The sequence below is a fragment of the Ictalurus punctatus genome, chromosome 10 (genome assembly GCF_001660625.3).
Source record: "Ictalurus punctatus breed USDA103 chromosome 10, Coco_2.0, whole genome shotgun sequence".
NCBI classification, from domain to species: Eukaryota; Metazoa; Chordata; class Actinopteri; order Siluriformes; family Ictaluridae; genus Ictalurus; species Ictalurus punctatus.
Genome location: NC_030425.2, coordinates 13,484,842 through 13,498,811, shown reverse-complemented (window position 1 = coordinate 13,498,811; position 13,970 = coordinate 13,484,842). Strand labels below are relative to the sequence as shown.

The window sequence follows — 13,970 nt, the reverse complement described above, 5'->3', positions numbered from 1 at the left end:
TAGACCATCCTGACCTTGTATGTATATCAATAATGACACACAGAAACTAGTGCAACACAGCCAAGCACAAACAATCCCACTTATAACAAAGCTCTGCCCTGACCTTTTCATATCAAAACCCTGGTAAACAAACACACTTTATCCACCAATGCAAAGTGTCAAAATCAGTACAAAAGACGGCTGGCACATTTTTGCTATGAAACCAGGCTAAAATTCAACAGACATAAATGAAGGTGAGTGAAGAAACGTTAAAACATCAGTTCTTGTTGTTGGATTTTGCACATTGATGTACTGACAAGTAGCGCTTAACAGCATTACTAATTAAACAGAATTTGTAATATTAATGGTACTTCAAAACCAAATGATTGTGAGCATCTAATATGCAAAAAAAAAAAGACTCTGCTTTGATTTCAAGGAGCCACTGGTGAGAACAGTGGCCTGAGGTTCTGATTATGAATGCCAGTGCAATCAAGCAGCATGATTGCATTTCAGATACTAAACGCCACTTTAAGTGCTGTTTTGATCCTCTTCCTTAGACTGAAATAACAAGAGAGAAGGGAAGGGCTGTGCCCTTTTGTTTTGCCATGTTAAACATGCAATAAGATCAATGAACAACAGAAGAGTTGTCTGTGAAATGATTTATGAACATGCCAGGAACAAAGGACATCTAGTATTCATTACATGTTTTTGCAACAGACATCACCACAAAATTGCTTTATATAAATGCTATACAACCGGATTCACCACAATGTACACATCAATTAATTGTAGAAAATCACCAGTGCACCTTTACAAAGGCTTTCATTTAAAGCGCTGGTCAATGCAACAAAAGGCCATGCTTAGTCAATGTCCTGTGCATCCCATAATGCTTTAAATGTCATGAGGCACAAGAAAGAGGGACATTGACCTCTGCAAATAGGCATCATGTACCAGTACTTCAACACACTTTGGAGAAAAGCCTTTTCGCTGTGTCCTGACTGCAGACAAGGTTGAGACCGACAAATAGATGAGCATCCAAGAGCTGATCACTTTTTCCCAACCCCAACATCACAGAACAAGTGAGGCACTATTACAGGACAATGTGATGCCTGCCAATAACTTCATCAGGGTTCTACAATTGAACACATAAAAAGCATCTGTGAGAACACTGTTGTGTACAAAATAATCTGCAAAAAATATAATTTCAGCAAAAATGCACCCACTGGGTTTACATGCACTTAAGTAATCTGATAATGGACTCAGTATAGCGTTCACCCACGTTCGTGGCCAGGAGCCAAAGGAGCAAAATTAGCCGTGCACTCGGGACGGGAGTATACATTCAATGTATATATGGTATGCATTCTCCCCTCTCAATCACAGCAGTACTATTTGTGCCATTTTTTAGCTTTTTATCCGTTGTCACCCAGATGAGGATGGGTTCCCTTCTGAGTCTGGTTCCTCTCAAGGTTTCTTCCTCATATCATCTTAGGGAGTTTTTCCTCGCCATCGTCGTCACCGGCTTGCTCAATAGGGATTAATTTACACATTTAAAATCTGTATCTTGTGTTTATATATTTCTGTAAAGCTGCTTTAAGACAATGACCATTGTAAAAAGCACTATACAAATAAAATTGAATTGAATTGAACTGATACACTTCCCTATGATGCAGCATTAGCATCCTGGTTGGTAGTTGTCATATAATAGGGAAGAGCCTGCTGGTGGGTGGGATCTGAGTGTGACGAAGTTGGGGACAAAATCCTAATGGACACACTTCATGTCTAGGTCAGTCAGTAATCTGATTTAGTCTGATTCATACATACATGTATGCAACCTGCCAATAAACTAACCCATGAAGGATGTGCAGTAAAATGCAAACTTCCTTTTTGAAGTTGTTTTACTGGTAATTTTATGGCTGCAAACAGCTCATTGTACTGTACCTCAAGCTCTTATGTCTGTGCTGTTTATTGCTTCTCCTGTTGAAAAGCATACTGTAATACAGGGGTCCCCAACCTTTTTTGCGCCACGGACCGGTTTAATATCAGACAATATTTTCATGGACCAGCCTTTAAGGTGTGGCGGATAAATACAACCAAATAAAATGATACGACAGGCATAAAAACTGGGGCATTTTTTAAATATAATAATAAACGTGAATCCAATGTGAAATCGCAACTTTATTATCAGCGTCCTCGTATCACGCCAACAACATAACATGAGTAATATCCTCTCTGCCCCTAACGCTCACTGGTCGCTATGGTAACATTTCAACATGCCTTCAAAATAAGATACACCACAAAAACGAATATAAAGTGCATGAAAAATACAAGTCACCATAACGCTGAATCAGTGGGAGCCCTGAGCCTGTTTCTTTGTAACGAGATGGTCCCATCTAGGGCTAATGGGAGACAGTGACACCCAGGGTGTTGCTTATGTCCAGTCTACTCCGCAATTTTGTTTTGGTTGTGATGAAACCATATTTCAAGTAGGACTCCTGGTATTGTCTGCTAAATGCGGCTTTCTTTTTCTTGGAAGTCGCAGGCTCTTCTTCTGTCTCCTCACTGGGCCTTTTCCCCTTCGCAAAGAAACTTTCCAGAGAAGTTTGTTTTTTACTCATTTTGCTCGCTGGTGGGTTTATTTTTAGCAGTAACATATCACGTGACCGAGACAAGCGTCTTGACATGCGTCAAGAGTGAGTCATAGATGGATGTAACGAGAGAATCCAGTCATTTTTCAAAATAAAACATCGTTCAGACTCATTTAATAAATAAAACGGAAATAACGTAAGTTATTTATTCTTTCTGTGTGGCCCGGTACCAAATGACCCACGGACCGGTACCGGTCCGCGGCCCATGGGTTGGGGACCCCTGCTGTAATATCAAATTAATGATACACGTGCAGAAAAACTTACAGATTTGGCAGGAATTCATGTGTCTTCCAGCTCTACTGTAGGTGGCTCAAATCGTCTTTAATCTCATGTAAACGATCAATCACATCTTAAAATTTGCATAATTAGTATTTATGGTAATCAGATAAAGCTCATATTATTAATGTGCACATAAATGCACTCATTGGCTCTGAAACAGACCAGAGCACTGGTATCTGCAAAAGTTGCTCAGAGAAGAGCTGCAGGATGATTGTTCACAATTTTTTGCATTTACTTGCCACATTTACTTGTTTTGTTTCCTTTTTAATGTTTCCACATGCTTACAGTAATTTCACCACTAAAAGTTTTAGGACAGTCTGAAAGGTTGTGGTCTGCTATCGAAATCATCTGGTGGAATGTTAGAGCTGTGATTAATGCCACGGGTGTTAACATCGCCCCCCTCTCTCATTCACATTCATGACACCACAGTTAGTGGTTAGCTAAGAATGACACACAACTGTGGAATAAAATAATCCTCCTGAAGTGTCGCACTGCAGCAGGATTTAGATGTAATCTAACTAAAAACCAGTCCTCATGTGCTTCTCATTATTTTAATCAGCAGAGGTGGACATCGATTGAATAATTCACTTGAATGATGCACATCCACCTGTAAAAACACATAAGGTTGAATGTTGTTTGATATCAGCAAATAGTAGAAAGGTGTGAAAAACACGTCCTTTGAAAAAGCATGGACTTCAATGTTATATTAAAATATCTACACGTTCAAGTGTTTGGCTCAAGGCCAACAACTCCCACATAACTGACAACACAAATACATTTCAGCCACTGTTGCTTATTCTGAGTCCATAATTACCACTCTTCAGAGTCTCATTTCTCTGTGGAAATATTGCGCTGTCTTTCAACTTGGTTTCTCCACATTCTGTGTTTATTGTAGGAGATGACAGTTAATTGCAGAGGGGAACTGGTTACAACCCCACCTGTTAAGTCTTAATGCGGAAAAACAAAATGGAAAGGCAATTTCAAACCGCAGAGGAAAATTTGCCCGCGGAAGTCCTTTGTCAAGCTACTCAGTGCTAATTGTTAAACAGACTGCTGTCAAAGATGTGCTTGGAATGCATCACTTATACGTTCAGATGTTTACATAAACATCCCTCCCATCTCAAGTGTTTCGCTGTGTATATATATTACTTGTATACAGTGAGGGAAAGAAGTATTTGATCCCCTGCTGATTTTGTACGTTTGCCCACTGATAAAGAAATGATCAGTCTATAATTTTAATGGTAGATTTATTTGCACAGTGAGAGACAGAATAACAACAAGAAAATCCAGAAAAACGCATGTCAAAAATGTTATAAATTGATTTTCATTTTAATGAGGGAAATAAGTATTTGACCCCCTCTCAATCAGAAAGATTTCTGGCTCCCAGGTGTCTTTTATACAGATAACAAGCTGAGATAAGAGGCACACTCTTAAAGGGAGTGCTCCTAATATCAGCTTGTTACCTGTATAAAAGACACATGTTCACAGAAGCAATCAATCAATCAGATTCCAAACTCTCCACCATGGCCAAGACCAAAGAGCTCTCCAAGGATGTCAGGGACAAGATTGTAGACCTGCACAAGTCTGGAATGGGCTACAAGACCATTGCCAAGCAGCTTGGTGAGAAGGGGACAACAGTTGGTGCGATTATTCACAAATGGAAGAAGCACAAAAGAACTGTCGATCTCCCTCGGCCTGGGGCTCCATGCAAGATCTCACCTCGTGGAGTTGCAATGATCATGAGAACAGTGAGGAATCAGCCCAGAACTACACGGGAGGATCTTGTGAATGATCTCAAGGTAGCTGGGACCATAGTCACCAAGGAAACAATTGGTAAGAAATCACATATTGCTCAAGAAAGCACATATACATGCCCGTCTGAAGTTTGCCAGTGAACATCTGAATGATTCAGAGTACAACTGGGTGAAAGTGTTGAGGTCAGATGAGACCAAAATGGAGCTCTTTGGCATCAACTCAACTCACCGTGTTTGGAGGAGGAGGAATGCTGCCTATGACCCCTGGAACACCATCCCCACCATCAAACATGGAGGTGGAAACATTATGCTTTGGGGGTGTATTGGAATATTTTGCTCCAAGTCATCCATTACAAAATATACTTTTGTGAACAAAATGTTAGTTTTCTAATGTAAGAAAAGAATATGTTGGAACAATTCTATTTTTGTCTACAACACCGATTTCAAACATTTAATCATAACTTCAGATAAAAAAGATTTCAGTCAAGTGTATCTTAACTTTTGACTGGTAGTAAACGTGACGGTACTTGTTTTTCTGCATATCCGTTGGTACCGACTGTAACAAAAGTACCAAGGTTGCGATTCTTCCGGACCTGAAGGGGGAAGCAAATACGCGCAAATGTTTTAGTCGGTCCACAAGTGGTGAAGAAGAAGAGGAACGCCTACAAGCACACGGGAAAAACTACAGAAGTTTAGCTTAGCTTAACAAGTTTAGCTCCACCCCGACTCGTTGAGAGGAAAGCTAGTATCGGTTTCCGGTGTGCAGCCGATGTTATCATTCATTTCAAACACCTGGAATTTGTCGAAGCACCTGAAAGACGGTCCTATATTATATTTGAGGCAGTTGACCAGCTAAGGTTATGCTCCATGTAATGTTTGCAATAGACAGTTACTTGTTAACGATGCTAACGCATTGCAGTGTTATAAACTACCTCCGAATGGGCCTCCATGCATCGCCATTCAGCCCGTGTCCTGTCAGCTAAATGTAGCCTCATGTCACTAATAATTATTCAGATGTTCTTGCTTTTAATATATCGTTTTGGTCTGCCACCATATCAGTGAATTTAAACTAATGCTTGCATTCAGAGTATAAGGTGTGTGTGTGCACGCGCGCGTGTGTGTGTGTGTGGGTGTGTGCGAGCACGTTTAGGAGTGCACGTCCACTCATTATCAGACAGTGTTTGATAACTAAAATACCCCCCCTCTCCCCCTCGCTCTCTTTGCCAGTATCAGCCAGAGGAGGATGTCCTCCAGGAGAGTTTTTTTATTTTATTTTTTTAATTTTACAAAGTGGTATCACCTTTGGTATTGAGTATCATGTACTTTTGGTGGTATCAGTACCGACTACTAGATTTTTGGTATCGTAACATCCCTAATATATACATATATATTTATATATATATATATATATATATATATATATATATATATATACATACACACACGTATATACACACACACACACACACACACACACATATATATATATATATATATATATATATATATATATATATATATTTTTTTTTTTTTTTTTTCCCCATGGGTTCAAGATAAATGTAACCTTTGCAAACAGCGAGTTCCTTTCCCTCTATGTATTTCTATCTGCAGTAAACATTTTACATTCATGATGACCTGACGATATCTCTCTCCTCACTGAGTGAAGCAGGGGTCACTCTGTGTTTTTAGCTTTACGAATTTCTTCACCGGGGGAGCAAAACAGTGGAGCCCTGTTGTGACTTGTTTCTGGAGGGAACGTAGTGGTTCAGTGAAAAAGTAACCTCAGCCAGCTGACTAGACTGTAGTTTGTAACTATAATAATAAACAGTTCCTCCATGTCAAGTCTTCGAGAAAACTGTAACCCCAGCTCTGCACTCGTTTTCTGTTGGCCTACGCTTCAAAGATTGGCAGTCTCAATGAGTTAAAGTTTATGTGTTTATCTAGATGCACTCGCGCAAAGCGAAATCGAAGTAGGTGGATGCAAAATTACCCATCTATCATAAGACAATCATTAGACAAACCAGTGGTTTATCTTCAGAAAGCCCAATTTTCTCCTCAAATCACACTATCAAGAAAGCTACAGAAAACATACAACCATTCTAAGAGAGTTAAATTTTTTCCCATCACTGCTGGTCACCAATTCATAAAAATTCAGACATATGGCACAAATTTTTACCCAAGAGGACCATAACTCATTTCTCTCTGTGCAGCCACTTTTGTGTGGCAGTAAAAATTTCATTACAGGTTGTAGAGAGACAGAAAATAAAGTCTTCAGCAAGGACATCTGACCTGTGACAAACTGGGGTGAATTGAAAGACTCACAAATCCAATCAATAGTGTGTATTTCGGCTCAAATCAGCTGTCTGGTGTGTGCGTGTGCGTGCTGATCCAGGGGAAACTCTGTAGTGATCCAGTTCAGCAGGAAGGTAGAGAGGCTCAAGTATAAGTTCCTCACCTGTAACATCTCATTCGGCTACCCCTGGCCCAACTCAGCAGCACCTCAAAACAGGACCACCTATCATGAAGTGAGACACGGAGCCTGCAAGGCCACAGATTCATCTGATTTAGGACCAACAGAGGATCGCCATCAAAATCAGCAGCACTGATTACAAGCTGGTGTGCCAGTGTGTATAAAATATTAATTTTCTACAAACATTCATTCACCTTCAGTATAAGCTTTAATCTGGCCAGGGTTGCAGTGGATCGGGATCCTCTCCCAGGAACACTGGGCATGAGTTGGGAATACAGGTGCATCTCAAAACATTTGAATATTGTGGAAAAGTTCATTTTTTTCCATAATTTACGAAATTCAAAAAGGGGAACTTTTATATATTTTAGATTCATTGCACATTAAGTGAAATATTTCAAGTCTTTTTTGCTTTAATGTTGATGATTATGGTTTACAGCTCACGGAAATCAGAAATACAGTATCTCAAAATATTAAAATAAATAATTTATAATACAGAAATGTCAACCTTCTGAAAAATATGTTAATTTATGCACTCAATACTTGGTCGGAGCTGCTTTTGCACGAATTACTGCATCAATGCGGTGTGGCATGGAGGCAATCAGCCTGTGGCACTGCTGAGGTGTTCTGGAAGCCCAGGTTGCGTTGATAGCAGCCTTCAGCTCGTCTGTATTGTTGGCTCTGGTGTCTCTCAGAGATTCTCTATGGGGTTCAGGTCAGGCGAGTTGGCTGGCGAATCAAGCACAGTAATACCATGCTCAGCAAACCAGTTACTAGTAGTTTTGGCACTGTGGGCAGGTACCAAGTCCTGATGGAAAAGGAAATCAGCATTTCCATAAAGCTCGTCAGCAAATGGAAGCATGAAGTGCTCTAAAATCTCCTGGTAGACACTGCACTGACTCTCGACCTGAGAAAACACAGTGCACCAACACCAGCAGATAACATGGCACACCGAATCATCACTGACTGTGGAAACTTCACACTGGACTTCAAGCAACTTGGATTCTGTCTCTCCACTCTTTCTCCAGATTCTGGGACCTTGATTTCCAAATAAAATGCAACATTTACTTTCATCTTCCCCATGATTGTGGTTATGTACTGAACCAGACTGAGGGATTAAAGCCTCAGGAAACTTCGCAGGTGTTTTGAGTTAATTATCTGATTAGAGCTCTTCTCAGGTCGACATTTCTGTATTATAAATTCTTTATTCTAATATTCTGAGATGCTGGATTTTTGATTTCCATGAGCTGTAAGCCGTAATCATCAAGATTAAAACAAAAAAAGGCTTGAAATAATTCACTTTATGTGTAATGAATCTACAATATATAAAAAGTTCCACTTTTTTAATTAAATTACGGGAAAAAATGAACTTTTCCACGAGATTCAAATTTTTTGAGATGCTCCTCTACACCCTTACTGGGCAACTCAGTGTAGCTTATCCACCTACCCATATATTTTGGGTGGTGAGAGGAAACTCGAGAGAGAATCAGGAGGAAACCCACAGAACACAGGGTGAACGTGATACTCCTCAAATACAGTAAGTAACTCAAGTTTAGGATCAAAGTGTGCCCCTGTTGCCCAACCACAAATCACTCAATCAATAAAACATCCTAAAACATAATTGTTGTTATTTTAACGACAGTTATATTTGGCTAATAATTTGCTAAAACTTTTATCAAATTAGGATCCAAATGATCTGCTGAGAGAAAGCAATATATCATAATGTAATATTACATTTGCAAAGACTGTGAAGGGAAACCAAAATATGCCCCTGTGGAAAAATAGAAGGATTTGTAGAAATAAATTGCACTGTGTTACCTTAATAAGCCTGTGATTTGTTCTCTGACTCTTTCTCTGTCTTCCAGGATATGGGTGATAGTTATAAGAGTAGTGCAGGTTTCTTTTAATACCCATCACACAGAACAGAGGATTAAGTTTCGGACCCCTCTTATGAGTCTGCCTACAGCAAGCGCACCTTTAAATGCTGCAGTAATATTTATGTAGTAAATAAGTCTCCATCACCTATCATGGCAATGACAATAAAATGGAGGAGAGGATAATCGCAGACAATAAACAGCTTTTTCCAACTCAATACCATAACCAATAAATGAAACCCAAACGAGCCATATGAGCCGTACAAGCTGAGAAGCAATATTTCTGTGAAGAAATGGCACTTCCTCTGATCTGACACAGATGTAACTCATTTATTGCTGCAGCTGTGACCAAGCAGAGACCAGAAAAAAAAATCCCACATGAGGGAACTGTCCAGTGCTGAATCTTAAAGGACCCATTAATAAATCTTTATTTACACATGCAGTTTCTATCATCTTCTGTAATAATCATACAACTTGAAAGGTACCCAAGGAACAATTCAATCCACAATATTGTCTTACAATGGATCTGGATGGTCTCTTTGTTTCAGGCATCAGCTGTTCAGCATGGAAATCAGCTCCACCCCTAGCCCGATCAGAGAGATCTGCACAGCTGTAACACTTTTCTCTAAAAGGCAACTTTTGAGGCGTACATAGTTGCACACGTGCACATGTTCTGCATCATAAGCAAACTTTTTTTTTTAAAACAGTCTCCAATAGAGTTTGTATATGTCTGGAGTCCAAAACAGTTTGGTGATTTCCCTAACACACCTATGGGAAACTCCTGATTTAAACACACACAACACAGATATCAGGAAAAGTCTGATATCTGAAGGGAAGTTGATCTGAGATACTGTATTCAGTAGTGTGCTGAGAAAGACCAAGTTTAAGACAGAGACACACAGCCTCGCACATGAACGAGTGTACAGAAGCACAATTAGATTTGTGAATGCCGGAATAAGCAACTTTTGTTCTGCAGCGAGGAAATACATTATATGAAGTAGGCTTAGTACCAAGCATTCACTAGGAACATCATTTTCACTACGTTATGCCCAGCTTAGGCTTCCTGAATAATTTCCGTCATCCGCACAGTAGACTCGGTCCATTAAGCGCTTTGCATGATAATTTACGACAAGGACATTATCTCCTGGAATCTGAAGACATTGCGTTGTTTGGATGCTTTTCAAGTACAAATTTAATTCCACCTGTCAACATTCCTCTCCTTACAAGTGTTGATGCTAAGCTTTGCGCAGCCAGGCGGAAACACATTACTGAAATAAGGGAGAATCAATCAGGCCCCTGCTAAAAACAGCATAATACCACAGGGTTGCTTTGCCAAAGCAATTTCCTCCTCACGTTTTAATGACAATATGAGGGTGCCCTTTTGGCATTTGTGCATGCTGAAGAAGTAGTTTAGTTCTAGTGCAGATGAGAAATTGTGCTGATGAGCTACTGTAGACAAAGGTCTGGCCACATAACGCCAAGCCAACTTGAAGTTAAATACAGAAGCACTGCTAGTGACACTGACAGGATTACATATTCGTGTTGTTTATCAGAGGTCTGATGAATCACAACAAGGTTCCCACGTCCTGATAAAAGGTCAGTGACAGTGATTTTACAGGCACTCGCTGCGTTTACTCAAGTGATGTCAAAACGTACATGTTATCAAACAAATGATGAATAATGCAGATGCTGAGGGGTCTCTCCGAGAGAGAGAGAGAGAGAGAGAGAGAGAGAGAGAAAGAGAGACAGAGAGAGACAGAGAGAGAGACAGAGAGAGAAAATGAAAGAGAGAGAGACAGAGAGAGAGAGAAAGAGAGAGAGAGTCATACAGCCAACAGCATCAGAGAGAGCATGACTGAGAGAGACGAGAGACTGCTTCGATCAGAACATGGTGATAAACAGTGCTGAATGTAAAAGCAGGTCTAACACATGTTATAGTAGAGAGTGAGACAGAGAAGATGAGCATGAACGTGTCGGGGTGAGAGCAAAATAGGGATGGGGTGAGAATAGATATAGTCAGAGAAGGAAAAAAAAAGCAGAGCAAGAGCAAGAAGACATCAGAGACATTGAAAGAACCAGCAACCAATTTGCTACAAACAGCTGCTTGAAATTTCCCCAGGGCTCCTATAAACACAATGCGCTGCCACTCTCTATTTCAGATGCACTTTGACAAATAACAAGGGAACACACACACACACACACACGCAAACACATGCAACGTGGAAGGATGATTCTACTGCATACTTTTTTTTGTCAAATACTAAGACATGATCCAGACTGATGGCCCAAATGCTGGGGAGTGCTGTGCGCCTCTTTCATCAGCCCTCGAGTCTCCTGAGCCTGAGTCATATAGAACCCACACAGACAGACAAGACAGCGTGCCATCATGGATCAACTCCGTCTCCTTCTCCCACTAGCGGTCCACTGTCACTGCGACTATAGCTTAAAAGTGATCATGTTCACCACTTGGCAAACTTCACATGAACTAAAACGTCACAAAGCTTTGCACGTTACAAATAGGATATAAAGTGACTGCAGAGCAGCATGGGGTTTCTCTCTGCCTGACAGGCACACAAAGGCAAGGGTTGTTTACAAATGTTTTCTTTTTTAATCAAGCTGGAATCACAAGTGGCATTTCAAACAGGGCAGAAGAGTATATTTGCTGGCAGTAAGACACAAAGTAAACAGAGAAGTCCAATTGATGACACCTGAAATGACATTTTGTTACACTTTATTAACTCTCTGGAAAAAAAGGTGAAAAAAACCCTTTCTTTGTTGCTGATGTCATGCACTTATCTTTTATACCTTCAATATGTATCTCTCACCTGAAAACATGGATATAGTGTACCTCCATCCATCCATATTCTATACCGCTTATCCTTCCTTCAGGGTCACTGGAAACCTGGAGCCTATCCCAGGGAGCATCGGGCACAAAGCGTGGTACACCCTGGACAGGGTGCCAATCACATACACATTCACACACCCATTAATACACTACGGACACTCTGGACATGCCAGTCAACCTACCAGGCATGTCTTTGGACAGGTGAAGGAAACCGGAGTACCCGGAGGAAACCCCCGCAGCTTTGGACATGCATGCACGGGAACATGCAAACTCCACACACCACAGTGGGAATCGACCCCCCAACCCTGGAGGTGTGAAGTGAACGTGCTAACCAGTAAGCTACCGTGCACCCCTATAATGTACCTTTAAAAAAAAGAGACAAGGTTTTAGGTAAGTGTTTTGGGCTGTAATGACCTTTTAGGGAACTGTACGCACCTTTCGAGGTAAAAGATGATGGTACTACCCCAGCTACAAAGAAACATACTGTTTAAAACTCTTTTTAGAGACTAGAGATGTGCAATATGACAATAATAAATTGATATTCGGATCAATTATGACACAGTACAGTTTTTGCTGATGTCATGAGCAATATCAGTACTATTACACCACTGCAATATCACCCACTCACATCTTTTCTGTCCCCTGTTAAGCTGCTAAACTAAAGTACAATTGAACTCTTTTTCACATGTTTGCTGTTCTTGCTGGACCTTTGTCTTCTCCTGATACATATCAAGTCCTGTGAAATCACGTCTTTCAACTATAACACGTCTGGAGACGTGGAAAGTAACATTTTGGTGAAACGCGTACATTTGATTAACACTCTGTGTCTCTGTGTCTCTTGTCGAAGCACTGAACACTGTAAGTGTTATTGTCCAGAGTCCTGGTCGTCTTTTACACGGTACTGATTATTCTTTCAGGGCTTTCTGTACTCGCTAACGCCTTTCAGTCTGGAGTTTCGGTATAAACGATTATTTAAGTTGAAAAATTCTTCTCACCTTTTAGTTTTTTTCCTCTTCTGGAGAATTCCGGCGTCTCAAAGTGCACAGGAATGTGAGCTAGCCGACTGAGCTAGCCTAGCTCTCGAGTCCGCGCCGGTTCTCCTCAGTGCAGGTGTTCCGTCTCTGTTCCGTTACTGAGGTAAGGAAAAAATAAATAATATATTTTTTGTTTTTTGTTTTTAAAGCGCGACAGCTTATAAAGATGTCAACAGGTTCTGTTTTTCGTTGCAAAGGCGAAAAAAATGTGTATGTGTTTCACTTTTCCTCCTCGTGATCCGCGCGCGAGAGAAAGAAGAGCGTAGGGGGGAAGCGGCGCGCGCGTTCCGCCGGTCGCGAGGAGACAGAAGTGAACAAAAGCGCGCGCGGAGCCTCAGTGCCTCCAGTGTCCCCTCCTCCGCCTCCTCCTCCTCCTCCGGCTTAAATCAGCAAAGAGACCCGAGCGGATTGGAATCCAAACTGCAGCGACTATTACACCTCAGCCACCATTATACCGTTCAAACTGTTCCACCGGAGCATCCACGAGTCCTGTAGCGCAGTTCGTAGGCGTTTGAGTGTTTTACATGGCGGATGGAGGGGTGACTTCTTTAAGACACAGCTGCACTCATATTTCTTACTATAGTGGCTCACTACTGTATGTGGGGTCTGTGAAGCACAGGGGGTCTGTGATTAAGTATTATTATTATTTTGGTGGAAAATTACAACACAACTTCAACAAAAATATTATTATATTGGTCACAGTTATTACACTGTTTATCTGGTCATTTTAATTAATCCAAAAGTCCAAATAAAGCACAAAACTAATAGTCTATACTGATGTGAACTTGGATCTAATATGTTTTATGAATGCTCAGGAATATAACGCCAAGAAATACAGCCCGTTCTGAAAGCAAGACTAATTCTTTTTTCTTCTTCTTCTTCTTTTTTTTTGCATGTTTGTTTTTGTTATAGCTACTGTACGCTGAAGACATTTGGGTTTGAGATTAAAATGTGAATGAGACAATAAATCAGAATTTCTGCTTTCGTTTCCTGATATTTACACCTAGATGTGTTAAACAACTTAGAACATGGCAGCTTTGGTGACAGACCATCTATTTTTTAGGTGAGGAAAATAAAAATAGAAAATAGAGGG

The 13,970-nt window shown here is 40.5% G+C and overlaps 1 protein-coding gene across 3 annotated transcripts in view; it reads right to left on the bottom strand.

Moving 5' to 3' along the window:
* The window catches only part of ncanb (neurocan b), a 125,139-nt gene extending 111,735 nt beyond the window's left edge, over positions 1–13,404 (bottom strand). Inside the window, exon 1 of one of the 3 annotated variants that reach the window (XM_053683363.1) lies at positions 12,839–13,404. The gene's annotated coding sequence lies outside the window, so the exon portion shown is untranslated. The remainder of the gene's footprint in view (positions 1–12,838) is intronic. The other 2 variants (XM_017477320.3, XM_017477319.3) reach the window with 2 other exon arrangements.
* Between the last annotated feature and the right edge of the window lie 566 nt (positions 13,405–13,970).